Below are 17,934 nucleotides of genomic sequence, written 5' to 3'. Positions count from 1 at the left end.
AAAATGAGACCGATAGTAGATGATGGCAGAGAAAGACGTGTACGGTCCATCCAGTCTGCCCAACAAGATAAACTTACATGTGCTACTTTATATGTATACCTGACCTTGATTTATATCTGCCATTTTCAGGGCACAGACCGTAGAAGTCTGCCCAGCACTAGCCCTGCCTTCTAACCACTAGCCCCGCCTCTCAACCACCATTTTTGTAGCATTTCTTTGCACCGCTTCAATTCTTTTTACATCCTTAGCAAGATACGACCTCCAATACTGAACACAATACTCCAGGTGGAGCCTCACCAATGACTTGTACAGGGACATCAACACTTCCTGCTGGTCACACCTCTCTCTATACAGCCTAGCAACTGAAAAGGATCTTTCTCCTCAAATACATTGAAACTAAAAAAACATCTTTCTCATCAAACAAAAAAGACTTTAACGTTTTCCTGAAGGAATAATATTTAACTGGCCAGGAACAGCCCCTGGCCGGTTAAATGGTACTTAGCCTGGTAAGCACTAATATTCAGTTCAAGATAGCTAGCTATCTTGGCTGAATATTAGTGATTAGCGGTCAGCCAGATGACCAGCTATGTCATGTGACATAGCTGGTCAGCACTGATATTCAGCATCTGGCCAACTATGTTTAGCCGCCAAATATGGCTGTATCAATAGGCGGAATATCTTTGTCCAGTTCCAACTTACCGGGCCAGTGCTGAATTTTGGCTTGTCCAGTTAAATTCAAACTGGCCAAAAATAAACCAGATATTCAATGCCAGTCAGCTGAAACAGCCGGGCTCGGTGCCAACCTTGGTCTGAATATCAAGCCCAATAAGTAAAGAGAGGAGATCACCAAACTAGAGACCCTTGGAGATGTGATTTCCAGTTGGGGACCACATAAGACAGAGAGATTGCCCTCCTTGAGGAAGAAGAAGAACACCCTGAAACCAGACAGCTTTCAATCCCTCCTACCAACCCATCCACCCATTCACCTACATACTCCCTGCCCAACTAGAATGTTCCCAATTCCCCCACTCTTATCCATGAACAGCACACTCCTCCTCCTTCCTAATCTTGCTGTGACCACTATTTTCAAAATGGTAGGGGTTCAGCTGAGATAACTCATTTGAAATTCAGCTATTTTTTTTTATTTGTTACATTTGTACCCCACATTTTCCCACCTATTTGCAGGCTCAATGTGGCTTACATAGTACCACAGAGGCGTTTGCCAATTCGGTTGATAACAGATACAGAGTTATATTGTGGTCAGATGAGGTAAGTGTGGATCAGGCATCAAGGGGTCGAAGGAAGTGAAGATTATAGATTGTCCAGTGCAATCATTAGTTATGTTGTGTTGCTGGGTTCTGGGATTTATGTTGGATCGGTGGGATAGGTCTTTTTGAAGAGGTGAGTTTTGAGTGATTTCCTGAAGTTTAAGTGGTCATGGATTGTTCTCACAGCATTTGGGAGTCCGTTCCATAGTTGTGCGCTTATGTAGGAGAAGCTGGATGCGTAAGTTGTTTTGTATTTTAGTCCTTTACAATTTGGATAATGTAGGTTTAGGTATGATCGTGATGATTTGATTCTGTTTCTAGTTGGTAGATCTATTAGGTCTATCATGTATCCTGGTACTACGCTGTAGATGATTTTATGTAGCAAGGTGCAGATTTTGAAGATGGTCCATTCATTGATTGGGAGCCAATGCAACTTTTCTTGTAGGGGTTTAGCACTTTCGAATCGTGTTTTACCATATATCAATCTGGCTGCTGTATTTTCGGCAGTCTGGAGTTTTTTTGTGAGTTGTATTTTACATCCCACGTAGATTCCGTTACAGTAATCTGCATGGCTTAGGACCATTGATTGTATTAGGTTTAGAAAAGTTTCCCTTAGGAAGAAAGGTTTTATTCGTTTGAGTTTCCACATTGCATAGAACATTTTCTTTATTATGGTATTTACTTGGTTCTCGAGTGTGAGGTTGCGATTGAGTGTGACACCGAGTATTTTTAAGCTATCTGAGGTAGGGAGTGTGTGTCCTGGGGTGCTTATAGTTGCGGGTTTGTACTTGTTGTGTTGTGATGAGAGGATGAGGCAGTGTGTTTTTTCAGTGTTCAGTTTCAGTTGGAATGAGTTTGCCCAGGAGTCCATGATGTTGAGGCCATCGTTAATTTCATTGGTTATTTCTGTCAGGTCCTGTCTGAAGGGAATGTAGATTGTAACGTCATCTGCATAGATGAATGGGTTGAGACCTCAATTGGACAGGGACTTTGCCAGTGGGATCATCATTATGTTGAAGAGTATTGGTGATAACGGTGATCCTTGAGGTACTCCGCAGGTTGCTTTCCACGGAGGTGATATATTTGAGTTTGATTTTACTTGATATGTTCTGGTGGTAAGAAAGCCCTTGATCCAGTTAAGTACGTTTCCATCAATCCCAAAGTGGCCAAGGAGTCTCAGTAGTATGTTGTGGTTTACCATGTCAAATGCGCTCGACATGTCAAATTGGAGGAGAAGTATGCTTTTACCTATGGCTATTTCCTGCTTGAATTTGGCCAGGAGAGTGACTAGTACGGTTTCAGTGCTATGGTGGGAGCAGAATCCTGATTGTGAATCATGCAGTATTGAGAACTTGTCCAAGTATTCCGTAAGCTGCTTGGTCACTAGGCTCTCCATCAATTTTACTACTAGAGGGATAGATGCAACTGGTCGATAGTTAGTGAGATCATTTGTTTTTTTTCTTGGTGTCTTTGGCTATTGGGGTAAGTAGGATGTTGCTATATTCCTTGTGGAAGGAGTCTTGTTGTAACATGAAGTTTAGGTAGGATGTGAGGTCTTCTATGAATTGGTTGGGGGCGTATTTAAGTAGGTGACTGGGACATGTGTCCAGTTTGCAGTGGGTGCTGGAGATCCTATGAGTTGCTTGTTTGACTGATTCAATAGTGAGTGGATTGAATGTTGTCCAGGTTCAGTCAGCTGGGTATCCGCCTGGGATTAGGTCCAGGTTGTCGAAGAAGTTTTCGATATCAGTGTTGTGATGAGGAAGGGTGCTGCATAGTTTTGTTATTTTGTCTTTAAAGTAGGTGGCCAGTGAGGAGTTCAAAATGGCTGCTGAGAGGGAAGGACGTACTTTGTAGCTCCTGAGGAACTTACCTTTTGAATTTTGGAAAAACTTTGGTTTTTTCCTCAAAAATTTCCTTATAATGCCGAAAAGAAGGGGCAGAGCCGCGGCTATCGCCCCCCAGCGACTCGGGACCCCGACTCGAAGCAATACAATAGAGCCGTTCCTACTGCGGGCCCAAACCGCTAGCACGCCGACGGGCGGCTCGCTGATATCTCCCGCAGCAATTGAAGGCATGCCGGAAATACATGAGCTGGAAGTCTCTTTGAGCCCGGACGCCCGAACACCTCCTCCTCCTCCTATGTATCGCGAGCAATCTCCTTTGTTGGCGGCGTTACCGAATCGAACTCCGGAAGGAGATGTAGTAGTAGGAGCGCCGGGGACGATTAAAGACCAGGAGAAAGCTGGGCTGAACGGAACATCTATGGAAGAGAGTATTTTCTCAAATCGACTAGAAAACGTACAGATGGAGGTAGGAGCCTTTTCATTTGATTCGATACAAGTTAAACCCCCTGAAGTGACTCTTGAATCCTTATGGAAACTTATTATGGATTTAGGCAAAGCTTTAGTGCCTCAAATGCAAACGGTTAAACAAGATGTTGGAAAATTGGAAGAGAAAGTTCAATCTTTAAATTTACAAGTGGTACAACAAGCTAAAGAAATTCAATCTCTACAGGAAGTACAAAATGTAGTTATTAAGGATTTAAGTAATCTAAGACGAAAGGCAGAAACAATGGAAAATTTTTCTAGAAGCAACAACCTCCGTTTTTTAAATTTTCCATATTTAAATACGGTGGCTCCTAAAGAGATGTTAAAATTATACTTTAAAGAAATTCTTCAAATAAAAGAAGAAGATATTCCCCCTTTGGCACAAGTTTTTTTTATTCCATCCAAAAATTTACAACAATTAGAAAATCAACCTTTGGATGTATCAGCTTTATTAGAACTTTCCGATACTGATCAAGTAATACCTGCTACCTTGATAATAACGGTAGTCTTATCCCCGGATAAAACCTGGATATTAAGATTATTTTATAAAAATTCAGCAAAACTTTTTAAAGGTTTAAAGATCAGCATCTTTCCGGATGTATCAAGAGAAACACAACTGCGCCGGAAGAAATTTCTACAGAAGAAAGGAGAAGTGCTTACTTTGGGGGCATCGTTTTTCCTCAAATTCCCTTGCAAATGCTTAGTCACCTACCAAAATGAAAAATTTACGTTTTTTGATCCTATTCAACTTGAGAATTTTATAACATCTAGAAGGATAGTTGGAACTAATGTCCCTACTAGTATTAATGTTCAATAGTATTGTAATAGCGGTTAAAGTCGTCTTCCCACTCTTTTTCTTATAATAATTTTTCTTTTTATTGCTTCAATTTATTCATATTCATTTTGAACTCCCACTGTGGACTTGTATTGATAAGAGGATTAATTATGTTGAAAATAATTTTGCTTGAAAATTTGTAACCTCTAAAATCATTTTTCTTATAACAAGTTTTATGCTTGTAAAAATGTGAAACTTATAAATAAAATAAATAAAAAAAAAAAAGTAGGTGGCCAGTTTGTCTGCAGGTGGGGTGTCTGTGTTGGATGTGGTGATAGGGGTGGTGTCTAATAGCTTATTTACGAGTTGAAATAGTTTCTTGAGATCTTTGTTATCTGGTCCTAGTTTGGTTTTATAGTAGGACCTTTTGGTTTGTCTAATTGCATATTTGTTTCCATGCATTGAGTGTGTGATCATCTTTTGTTTTTTCCCATGCTCGTTCTAGTTTTCTGGTTTGTGTTTTGAGTTTTTTTAATTTGTCATTGTACCAAGTTATTGAATTTTGTCTTCTTGATGTTCTTGTCTTTAAAGGTGCTATTTCGTTTAGTACGGTTCTGCATCTATCCTCCCACAGATTGAGGTAATGTATAGAGTCAGATCTTGTTATCCATCCGTTGTCATATATCTGTTGCCAGAATATTTGTGGATCTATTTGCCCTCTCGTAGTGTAAGTTGTTTGTTCTGATGTGCGAGTTAATCCCTTCTTTCACCAATTTAGGGATAGGTTCAATTTGTAGTGGTCGGTCCAAGATGTTTCTGACCATTTGATGTTTGTTATTGATAGGTTATGGATCTGTGTACAGTTTGTATGCTAGGAGGTCCAGTGTGTGCCCCTTATTGTGGGTAGTTTGTATGTGAGGCCATTTGAGATCCCAGGACTGTATGAATTCTTTACATTCATGTGCATTGGCGGAGTTGGGATCTTCTAGGTGAAGGTTTATGTCGCCTAGTATTAATGTATTGGAGTTGTTAACACAAGTGTTTGAGATGAAGTCCGTGAAGATTGGCTGGCTTTCATTCCGGTTGCCAAGTGGTCTGTAGAACAGGACGCAGTTCAACTGATCAATCAGAGATTTGTTTTGGATTCTGATTGAGGTGATTTCTAGTTGGGGTGTTATGGACTCAGCGGTGGTTTCAGTAGTGAATTGTTCTCTATAGATTAGTGCAATGCCTCCACCTCTCTTTTCCAATCTGGTCCACTGGGTGATTTTGTAGCCTGGAGGGCATAGTTCGAGGATTATGGGGTCTTTTTGATTATGGATCCACTGAGGAAGATAAGGTTTTCTGAATTAATCCAGTCTGATATTGTTGTTGTTTTGTTAACTACGGACCTGGCATTGATGTAGCCTACTTGGATATTTTGGTATTGGGTTGTTAAGTTTGGTGTTCTATGTATTTTTGTAAGTTGTTGTTCATTGGATGTTGTGTGTTTGTTGTGATTATTCGTGTCATTTTGTTGGTATTGACCATATTTGGATAATTTTCCTTTGATTTGGTGGGTATCCGTTTGGTGGAGTGTGGAGTGTTTGATCAGTCTTTGGTGGTTTTCTAGGATGGGTATAATATTATGTTCTGTAAGTGGGATGGATAGTGTTAAGTTGGTCAGTGTGAGTGAGTATACTACTAGGAGTATTTTGATTATATTCATATTGGTGTCAGTTTAGGATAGATAGGTTACTCTCAGTCAGATGCTCAGGGTGATGTCCTGGTCGCAGAGTCCTGCAATTCTGGACAGCGTTTTGCTGGTAAGAGGCAGAGAGGTTCTTTAAAGTAGGTTCCATAGCACATCTATGGAGATTTGCTGGAACCAGTAATACTTCTTCCAACACCATTATAAGAGTAAATGCAGGAAATTTGTGTACATGCAATGCCATTACTGGTATGAGTTCACCACAAGTTTTGAGTTCTTGGGTGGGTGAGTTGGTTAGTGAATGGGTGGAGGGAAGTGCAGAGTTTCCCTGGGTTGGAGGGTCTGGGCATCTAGGAGTGGACCTGAGAGCTTTTAACGCACTAGTAAGTAGTAAAAAAATTAACATGGTAAATAACTGCTGAAGACACGGGCTGAATATCTGGACAAAGGTAACTGGAGAAAGGTTGTCCAGTTGACTTTCTACCTCAGTCTCTTTTTGAATATGGACCTCAGTGGAGTCCTAAAGGAATCTGATTAATGCAGTGCGAAGTGGAACTCTTCTGAATAGGATCAGTATTGCTTGCTGCGGCAGATCTGCATCTCTCTCAATTGACCATGGACAGTGGATTTAACAAAACAGTTCAAGGTTTGTACAGATCTCACACCAGTACTGACATTACATAACATAAATTTCCTGCACTCCTAGGCAGCAGGATGGGGTGGGCCATCAGCAGTGCATTTTTTCTAGCAAAAAAAGGTGCCGGTATTCAAATGCCACGCTTCAGGGGTGGGGTGATCATTGAGGAACCCCCCCCCCTGCAACCAGTCACAAAATCTAGGACAAGGCAGAATTGGTGTGTAGAGCCTGAACTCTTTCATTAAAACTTGGGGACCATGGGCCAATTCCAGCAGACAATGGAAAAGGTGCCGGTACTCAGTACCCCCAAGTACCCCCTCAAAAAAGCCCTCAGGGTCATAGCCCCAGACAGTACCAGCAACTAGGGAACTTGGAGAGGGGCAGAAATATACTGCTGGTTTGTTTGGATCTCCAAACAAAAAGATTTTCTGTTGACTCTGCCTCATGGCTTAAAGACCAGTAATACTAATTGAGAAAATCACTGTCATAGTTAAACTTTCAAAAGTTTTGTACTGTTCTCATTACACTGGCCACCTGCTAGTCTAAACTTTAATTGCAATTTTCAGTTCAAAGCCTGATAATTTCAAAATGACTTCCTCCCACCAGGAGCTGCACACCTCTGTCATTAGCAGCCCCAGCTGACAAGGGGATTGAAAGATCAGATCTAGCGACTGAAGTGGAAACCTTCTGCACGGCAGTGCAGAGCACTAATTTAAACTAATTTTACGTTTTGGGATATGAATTGTGACTGTTCTTTTGTAAACCACCTAGTTATAGTGGTATAGAAATGTTTTAAATAAATAAATAAATGACAGCACTTCTGATAGTGACTTCTGATTGGCCAAAGAATGCTTCAAGGCAGCAACTTCACACTTTATTGGTAATCTTATTGATAATGGTGAGGAAACATTTTATTTTTCTCTGTAATGTTTGGTTGTGGAACTTTTGTCAAATTTGATTTGAAGATTTTCTCCCCTAAAATAGAATGCAAAAAATATTGATTTAGATTAAATTTGCAAACATGGAGGGCTCAGTTTAATAAACTGTGCTACTACATTACTGTACACTAATGACATTAATTTGTATTATTAGGAAATAACACATATTTGGGGGGGTTTTTTCATTAACAATTAACAAATGTTATCTGCAGCAGGGCCCACAGAAATAAAATTTATTTAATTTTATTTATTAGCATTTATTTACTGCCTTTTTTGAAGAAATTATTCAAAGCGGTGGACACCAAGAAATAGTCAAACATAGGTAACAGACAATTACAGCAGTAAAAATATTCAAACAACAATACCAAAGAATGGCATAGTAAGCTACATTACAATGTCAACACAAGACACAATAAAAACATTTTAATAGACAGCATAGGGTGTAAGCAAGGATGGAACATATACGTACATTACTTTGGAGTAACAGGTGTAAGAAAATAAGGAGTCCTTTTACTAAGCTGCAGAAAAAGTAGCCTGTGGTAAAACAAGCACATCTTTTGGGCATATGCAGGGGCTGGAAAATGGACATGCGCTAAAATTGAAACCAGTGTGCGTCCATTTTTGGACTGAGACCTTACCGCCACCCACTGACCTAGCAGTAATAGCTCACATGCTACATGCGTGGTGACCGGTCAGCGTGTGCCAACTGCCGATTAACACCGGAAATGCCACATCCTGTAGGAAATAAAAAAATAATTTGTCCCAGCATTATGGGCACATGCCAAATCCAAAATTACCACCAGGGTGGCACAGTAGCCTGGTGGTAGTCTTGTTTTGGCACACGCTGCACTCATGTAGAGCCTACCGTGGCTTTGTAAAAGGGCCTTTAAGGGACTAATTTAAAGGAAGTTGCACATGAAGTCAGAAAGGTGCATGAAAAATGATCTCAGCTATAATCACAATTTTTTGTTTATAAATATACTAGCCGTTAAGCCCGTTAAAACATTTGTTTTTAAAAATGTAATGAAAGAGCGAAAGGAAGAAATGAAAGTTGAGGGCAAGTTTTGTTGTTGTTGTAAATTTATTAAGTCTCACCTCCATTCATCCATGTCCAGAAATCCTCCTCTCTCCCCTGCCTTCCTCTCCCCTCCATCGATCCATGTCCAGCAGCCCTCCTTTCTCTCCTGGCCTCCCCCCATCCACCAACCCTCCTCTCTCCCCTGCTCTCCCCCCATGTCCAGCAACCCTCCTCTCTCCCCTGCCCTCCCCCATGTCCAGCAACCCTCCTCATTCCCTTGGCCTCCCCCGTCCACCAACCCTGCTCTCTCCCCTGCTCTCCCCCCATGTCCAGCAACCCTCCTCTCTCCCCTGCCCTCCCCCCATGTCCAGCAACCCTCCTCTTTCCCTTGGCCTCCCACCCGTCCACCAACCCTGCTCTCTTCCCTGCCCTCCCCCCATGTCCAGCAACCCTGCTCTCTCCCCTGCCCTCCCCCCATGTCCAGCTACCTTCCTCACCGCCACTCCCTCCCCCCTCTGTGTCAGGCCCCCTGCACTGACATGACAGTGCCTCTCACCTCCGTGTGTAAGTGCTGCAGGCAGCAGAAGATCGATCTTCTGCTGCCTGCAGCGCTTTCACACGGAGGTGAGAGGCCTGTCATGTCAGTGCAGGGGGCCCAGCATGGAGGGGGGCGGGAGCAGCGGCAGCAACATCAGGGAGGGGGGTGGAGGTTGATGCTTTGGTGACCTCGGGAAGGGTGGTGGAGGGGGTAGTGGTGGCGACCTCGTGGGGGTGGAGGGGTGGGAGCGGCGGCATAGTTAGTGGGCCCGGCACGGAGGGGGATGGGAGCGGCGGCGACGTCGGGGAGGGGGGGTGGAGGTTGGTGCGTCGGTGACATTGGGACGCTGGGCTCTCAAAGGCGGTTCCCATGGTGGACTCTGTGGCCGTCCGGTTCTCAAAGAGGGGAGCTGCTGCTGCTCTTTCTGCTGTCTCCCTCCCCTTAGCAACGCACATAGCCTCCGTTGGTGGAAGGGGTGGGACAGCGACGCAGGCAATGGATCACTGTGATCTGCTGCGCATGCGCAGAATGTTGATTAAAGCTGCTCTCTACTGCGCATTTGCGGGTAAGTCAGTCACAGCTCATTTATATAGTAGAATCAGCCTCATAAGCCCAGGGTACCTTATAATTAGGACACCCAGGGCCGGTCTTAGGGCGAGGCGACCCAGGCGGCCGCATAGGGCCCCGCACTCAAGGGGGCCCCGCGCGGCATGCCTGGGGTCGCCCCGCCCGCCGCTCCCACCCCCCCTGATGATCGATTGCTGTTCTGTAAAAAAATTGAGAAGCGCCGAGTAGCAGGCAGCGCCTCGCGTCTACCCTGCTAGTAAAAATCTCCTGCACATCATTGGGCCGACCTTCCCGCATTAAGTCCCGCCCTCCTCTGAGGTAATAGGCTCTTCTCGCATTAAGTCCCACCCTCCTCTGAGGTAATAGCCATCTGTTGTTTTTATATTTTGCACAGTACTAGGGGACATTTTCTGTTTCTGTGGTGTTGTATTGTATGCAGAATCTGGCATCTTGGGGGTTCAGTTTAATTTTTGTCTAAATAGAAAGTTTAAATATTACTACTTATTCTTTAGTGGATTAGGGTGTATCTGTGTTTGTGAAAAAGACATGGTTTTCAGTTGGCATTGACTGTGCAGGATTGACAAGCCCTGGAGCTGGGGGCCTTGGAGCTCGGAGGGAGGGGTGGCGGGCTCTGGAGCTAGGGTGGGGCCCCGTCAAATTGGTCTGCATAGGGCCCCGCACTTGCTAAGACCGGCCCTGAGGACACCAACTGTAATGGCTATCATCATTGGCTCCACCACCATCCAAAAAAACTGCAGTTTTTAAACTCCAAAAAGTCTTTAAAAAGGAGAAAAAGTCTGCAGTAAAAAAGGAGGTGGGGTATAGAGTTAGTGATAAACTTTAAATCAAGTGCTCAAACAAATATAACAAATTTACCGCTTAAAATCTAAAGCTGGTAAATACAGTAAGAAGTCAAAAATGTTTTACAAATCTCCAGAACCCGGGGACAAATGAATGGTACTTATCATCCATATCCATCGTTTAATTCTTAACTTTGTTCAACCTGACAGTTCCAAAATATGATGTCTAAGGTCAGAAATAGTTTTCACTCCGACAATTCCATCATGCAATATCAGTAGTCAGTTCAGCATACATATCCTATATTTCTCATTTCTCGACAGTTATAGGAATCTCTCTGTTTGGCTACTTTATCAGGAGAAAAACAAGAAAGAAAGTAACCATTTTTCCTTCTTATCAATGCGAACCGTTGGCCACAAAATGGAGGCTGTTTAAATAGGACGTCTTCAGTTCTTACTCCTCTCTGAAGTGACGTCATCTTATGTTGTATTCAATTATCTGAACTAGGTTGTCAATAAAACGCTTCCCATTCTAATTGACCATTTAAACCCCTAGGGTATATTGTTTGAAGACGCTACATACATCTTTATTCTTTTTGATGCAAAACTCTTGAAATGTCACCTCGCCTACCATTATCTATTAGTTGTTCTATCGCCATACAACGTAATTGATTAAAAGTAAGTCCCTTATTAACACAATGTTATACTAGAGGCATATATAGTTTCTCTGCTTGAATTCCATGTTTATGTTCTGTTAACCGTGTTTTTAACATGCGTTTTGTCTGCCCAATGTATCTAAGACCACAGGGGCATGTGATCATGTATATCACAGCTTTCGAGGTGCAGTTCGTATAACAATTCACAAAGATGCACTTATTATTTACCAAGTCCCAAAATTTATTACTCACTTCCATGATCTCACACATATTACATTTATTGCAACAAGTCCTAGAGGCCAGCCTCTATGCCAGCCTCAGATGTCATACTCAGGTCCATACTCCCCTAACAAGGCTCATATATGGTTTTAACCTCCACCTTAACCATATATCATATAGAAATCATTCATATGTTTTTTATGTTTTTTATCGCCTCAGCAGTGCACATGACCAACTTCACTCTTTTATTGGACATTCAATAGCACCCAAATCCTCACTGGCGATAATATTTTATTAAACTGTTTCTTCATTTACTTTTTTAACTGTTCATTTTACTTTTTAATCTCTAAGTAACTTATAAGCAATACTTAACTTGCACTGAACGGTCAGACCAGGGGTTCAACAATGCCCGACATGCATGTTTCGCCATAAAAGGCTGTGTCAAGGGCTCCCCTAAAAAATACATAAATATAAGTGCATTAAAACATCGTCTTTAAGGAGGCAGCACAGGTCCCATATTTTACAAATGCCCAGCTGTCTCCCCATACTATACCCCATATTTTATTCAAAAGTTTTTTCACCGATCCTCCCTCCCTGCCCACATGCACATGTTCCAATACTCGCCATTGCATATCTTCTATTCTATGTCCTTTCTCAAGCCAATGTTCTACAATCGGGGCTTGGCAGTTTCTCGTAGTAATCTTAGATTTGTGCTCAGTTAACCTCACTTTTATAGGTCTACTCGATCTCCCAATATACATAAGTTGACACGGGCATATTATCACATAAACTATATTTCGCGAATTACAATCTGTAACATCCCTTGCTGTCAATTTTTTCCCCCTCCCCGGGGGTACCCAGTCAGATCCTTTTATAGTAAGCTTACACCATTGGCATTTCCCACATTCCTTATGATCACCACCTTTCTTCCTTCCCACAGGTTTCCCAAATTATTGCCTGCTAATGTTTCCCCTATCGTTTTCCCTTTAGTATAAGCTATCATGGGATATTCCTCAAACCCTCCATATAGTTGGATAATATGCCAATGTTGTCTTATATAGACCACTAGTCTTTTACTAATCTCTGTATAGGGCAACACACAAGTAATTCTCTCCTGCTGCATATCCTTGCGATCTTCTAACAGGAGCGGACGCTGCGCAAAACGCGCCCTCAGGTATGCTTTTCTTATCGCAGCTTTCGGATAGCCCCTCTCCTCAAATCTCTGGCTGAGCTCTTTCGCTTTTTGTTTAAAGTCATTCAAATCAGGACATACTCTTCGAATTCGTAAAAACTGACTAATGGGGAGGCTATATTTCAATTTATATGGATGGTAACTTCCAAACTGGAGAAGAGTGTTACGGCTTACAGGCTTTCTATATAATGATGTCTTCAATCTCCCTTGATCTTTAAATACCATCATATCCAAAAACTCCAATTTTTGCTTGCTCGCTGATTTAGTGAATTTGATATTGTCATCCAAACTGTTCAGCCATTCAATAAATTCATCCAGTTCATATTCAGACTCAGTCCATAGAAAGAAAATGTCATCCAAAAAACGTTTCCAGCACTTAACAGCCCTAAACTTCTCAGCTGGATAAAGCTGTTGTTCCTCCATACGTGCTATATATAATGTGACCACTGAGGGGGCTAAAGTGGCCCCCATTGCCACTCCTTCCGTCTGCTCATAGAATCGATCATTATACCAAAAATAATTATTTTGGATCACCATTTTCGCCATTTGCATCAATAATTCTGTAGGGATGCGTAGATGCTCCGTCCTTTGTTGCATTTTCTCTCAAATGATATCTAGTGCCCCCTGTTGTGGAATTCTCAAAATGAAATTGCTGCAGGCACTGGGGACACCTATACAGTACAGTGGGGAGGGATGGGGTTCAGAGACAGGAGGGCTTATGCCAGGACGCTGCGAGGGGAAGAGGGAAGAGAGAGCAATGTGGTGCCTCTGCTGGGTGGGCCTGTGCCCACCCAGGCCTACCCGTAGATATGCCACTGCCTACTACCAGGATCCATTCCCAACTTTTAGGCATGAGGATTTATACCAACCTGTTGTAAATCCCCTTGCCTAAATTAGGTGTGGATCAGGTGTATTCTGTAGCAGTGTGTGAAAATTCTTGGAATGCCCATGCCCCTCCCTTGGCTATGCCTCCTTTTCAGATGCATGCACGAGAATTTACATGCACATCTTTATAGACTATGCCTAGGAAGATGCATACATAAATTCTAAATGTTGCCAGTTAGCACCAATAATTGATTATTAGCACCTAATTATTGGTAATTGGTTTGTTATTCAATTAAATTACATGAGGAATTTGGGTGCATGCCAAAATTTCAGCACACAATTTTGAGAACCACTGCCCCAGGCAGAGAAACAAAACTAAACAAACACAATTTGAGCCCAGTGGTGACGGAGAAAATACCTGTATATAATATATAAACTGCTTTGGTTGCACCACATAAAGGCAGTATATCAAATGCATGACCCTTACCCTCACAGTTCACTGAAAACTAATCCTTTTCCATGAGAATTAATAACATTTGTGATATATATTAACTGCTGTTGTCAAGAACTTTAAGTCCAATGCTTTGGTGAAAAATTTGTTACAAAAATGAAGAGTAACTTTTTTTTTTTTTTTAACCGGGAAGTGATGAGAATCTTTTATTAGTATAAAAGTCTCTTTATATAAATAATTTCCAGGCCCAGCAAATTGCAGTATTCAAGTTGTTGTGTGCCTTACAATATAAAAATCTGTCTGAGTCACAGCCAAACTCATTTGCCTTTTCCATGCATAGGCGGCAGTAACTCTCATTGAGCATGCAGGGTTAAGTATGTGTCATGCAAACATTAGTCATGGTAGGAAGGTAGATAAGATTTTTACATTGTCTTTTTTTAAAGACCTTGATCTTATACTACGCAAATAGGATATATTTTATCCAGCTGTCAACTAACTAATACGATTGATATAGCCACACATTATTTTTATTAGCTCAGCAGACAAGGTAAGAGAGCAATGATGAGATGTGTACCTGGGAGCTTTTTATGAAGTCCACTGCAGTGCCCCCTAGGGTGCCCTATTGCTTTCCTGGGATGCCTGGTGGACCAGTCTACTAAAAATGCTGGCTCCTCCTACATCTCAATTGCTTGATTTTGTGCGTGTTACACTTGAAAAAAGATAGACTTTCCTATTTAGATTTTGGATGTTTTTTGCAAAATGTCCAAAGTCAGACTTAGACAATATATTGAAAATGCCCCTTCACGTATTTGTGAATTTGATAAGTAACTTTATTTATTTATCCATCCATTTGATGCTCATGTATATGGCTTTATGTATATTTTAATATATATATATATATTTATGTGTTTATTTTCATTATTATTGTATTACCCCTGAAGCAGCCCTGCAGGGCGAAACATGGCCATGTCAGGCATCCTTTTACCTGCATTTTACAATAAAGTTTGTCATTCATCTTTCATCGTTTCTGCTTCTACATCTTCGATCCTTCATTTTCAGTTGCCATCTTGCTGTCTGCTCCTTCCTTTGTATGTTGCTAATATCCTTAATACATTAGCAAGTTTTACATTATTGAAAACCTCAAAAATACTAAGATGGAGTCAGCAGTCCAGCAGTGAGAGGGGTGCTATCCAGTCTTTTGCATTGAGTGTCAGATATATGATTATCTCCCAGTTGGTGAGTAGTTCTATGTGTGTGCTTGATACAAAGAGCTCCTAGCTCTCAGAGAATGGGTTTGTTCTCTTGACGCTAGATTAGCAGACTTGGTGGAACTGAGGAAGACACAGAGGTACATAGAGCAGACCTACAGGCATAGGCGCCCTGTATAAGAGGCTTGGGGAGGCTAAACCTCCCCAGCCCAGCTGTGACCTTCCCCGCCTGCCTCCTCCTCCAAATGTAGCCCGATACATATACCTACCAAGACTCCTGATGAATTCTGCTGCCGCTACTGCCACTGCCGCCGCTTCTGTTGAGCAGCGGCAGGAACAAGCACTGCGCTGATCCACTGCCGCCGCTTCTCTCCACAGCCAGCATAAGAACAAAAAGAAGCGCAGGGCCGCAGCAGCCTTCAGGCATGCGCTGTCAGCTCTGCCATCCTCTGCCCCCACTGACATCAATTTCCGATTCCTGAGGCAGAGGACCGGCAGAGCCGACAGCGCATGCCTAAAGGCTGCTGCGGCCCTGCGCTTCCTTTTATTCTTGTGTCAGTGCTGCTGTAAAGAGGCCCAGAGGGAGAGAACGTGGCTGGAAATGGTAGGGAAGTGAGGATGCTGGAGGAAAGAGAGAGAGAGAGGGAGCGAGCAGGCAAGAGCCAGGGACATGGAAAAGAGCAGGGGAGAGCCAGGGAGAGAAGTGGAGAGAAAGAGGAGCCATGGAAAAGAGCAGGGGAGAGCCAGGGACATGGAAAAGAGGGGAGAGCTAGAGAGAGATGGTGAGAGAAAGAGGGGACATGGAAAAGAGCAGGGGAGAGCCAGGGACATGGAAAAGAGGGGCGAGCTAGAGAGAGATGGTGAGAGAAAGAGGGGACATGGAAAAGAGCAGGGGAGTGCCAGAGAGTAGACGCTGGATGGAAGAGGGGTACAGAGAGAGAGAGAGAGAGATGAGTGGAAAGATGGGGAGAGAAAGAGGGGACATGGGCAGGAGAGAGAGAGAGAAGCTGCTGGGGAGAAACTGGGGGAGACCCTAGCTGTCAGAGGGAGAAATGCTGAATGAAAGGAGGGAGAAAGAGGGAAAATGCTGGAAGGAGGGGGCAGAAAGAGGGAAGACGCTGGTAGGGAGGGAAAGAAAGAAAGAGGAAAGACACTGGAAGGATGGGGAGAGAGAGGACATGCTGAATGGAAAAGGGTCGAGAGAGAGAACTGTCTAGAAGGAAGGGGAGATAGAGGGAGACAATGGACGGAAGAAGAGAGAGACAATGGACGGAAGGATTGGGAGAGGGTAATGGGTGGAAGGATGGAGAGAGAAAGAGAGATGACACTGGATGGAAGGGTAGGAGAGAAAGAGGGAAGGTGCTGGACATGGATGGATTGAGGGGAGGGAAGACTGGAAGGAGATGCACATGGATGGAGGGGAGGGAAGAGAGGAGAAATCTGGACATGGATGGAGTGGAGGGCAGGGAAGAGAGGAGAAATGTTGGACAGGGATGGAGGGAAAGAAAGACAAAGGAAGGAGATGCACACGGATGGAGGAGGGGAAGGGAGAGAGGAGAAATGCTGGACATGGATGGAGGGGAGGGAAGTAGATGCACATAGATGGAGGGGAGTGAGGAGAAATGTTAGATATGGATGGAGGGGAAGCTGCTGAATTTAAGAGCTGGATCAGGACACTGAAGGATATGGACAGGGCTACAGATGGTAGACAGGACGCATAAGGACACAGGAGGATGGTGGACATGGTGAGAGAAAAAAATATCAAATGGAAAGAAGACACTGCATAAAACAGAAGACGCTGGGACCAAAGCGAATAGAAAAACTAAATGCTCAGAAAAAAAAAGGTAGAAAAAAGTATTTTATTCAGAATATGCCAGCTTTTGGAAATGTGCATCTGTGATATTTTGCATTTAAGTTTTAATTTCTCTAGTATTGCTACATGCTGAGTCTGACATCTTGAGGTAACTTTCCAGTTCAGGATTTTGCCTTCATTTGAGATGTGTATGAAACTGACTGAGATCCACAATGGGTCAAGAAAGACTAACAGCTTCATGTTTACTGAACATTGAAAGTGATCTTGTTGGAGATATTAACCCTGAGCAGATCATTGACTCCTATGATGTGAAGTCTAGTCGCCGGATGTTACTTAACTATTGTGACCATTTCATTTTGGGATTTTCCATGCTCAGTGTGTGGCAGCAGCCAAAGAAACCAAACAGGATGCTAGGAATTATTAGGAAAGGGATGGTGAATAAGATCGAAAATACTATAATGCCTTTGCTCCATGGTGCTCTGCACTTTGAGTATTGCATTCAGTTCTGGTCACCGTATCTCAAAAAAGATATGGTGGAATTAGAAAAGGTTCAAAGAAGAGCAACCAAAATGATAAACGGGATGGAACTCGTCTTGTATGAAGAAAAGCTAAGGAGGTTAGGGCTCTTTAGCTCAGAAAAGAGACGGTTGAGGGAGATATGAATGAGGTCTTCAAAATCCTGAGTGGTGTAGAATGAGTAGAAGTAAATTAATTTTTTACTCATTCCGAAAGTACAAAGACTAGGGGACACTCAAGAAAGTTACATGGAAATACGTTTAAAACAAACAGGAGGAACATTTTTTCACTCAACAAATAGTTAAGCTCTGGAACTCTTTGCTGGAGGAAGTGGTAACAATAGTTAGCGTATCTGGGTTTAAAAAAGGTTTGGACAAATTCCTGGGGAAATATCCGTGGAGGGGCATAATCGAACGGAAACGCCTATCTCCATGGGCGTTTATCTCCGAGAACAAGTCCGTGAAGGGGCGGGCCGAACCGTATTTTCGAAAAAATG

This window comes from Microcaecilia unicolor, chromosome 7 (genome assembly GCF_901765095.1).
Source record: "Microcaecilia unicolor chromosome 7, aMicUni1.1, whole genome shotgun sequence".
Classification (NCBI taxonomy): Eukaryota; Metazoa; Chordata; class Amphibia; order Gymnophiona; family Siphonopidae; genus Microcaecilia; species Microcaecilia unicolor.
This window is presented reverse-complemented; position numbering follows the sequence as displayed.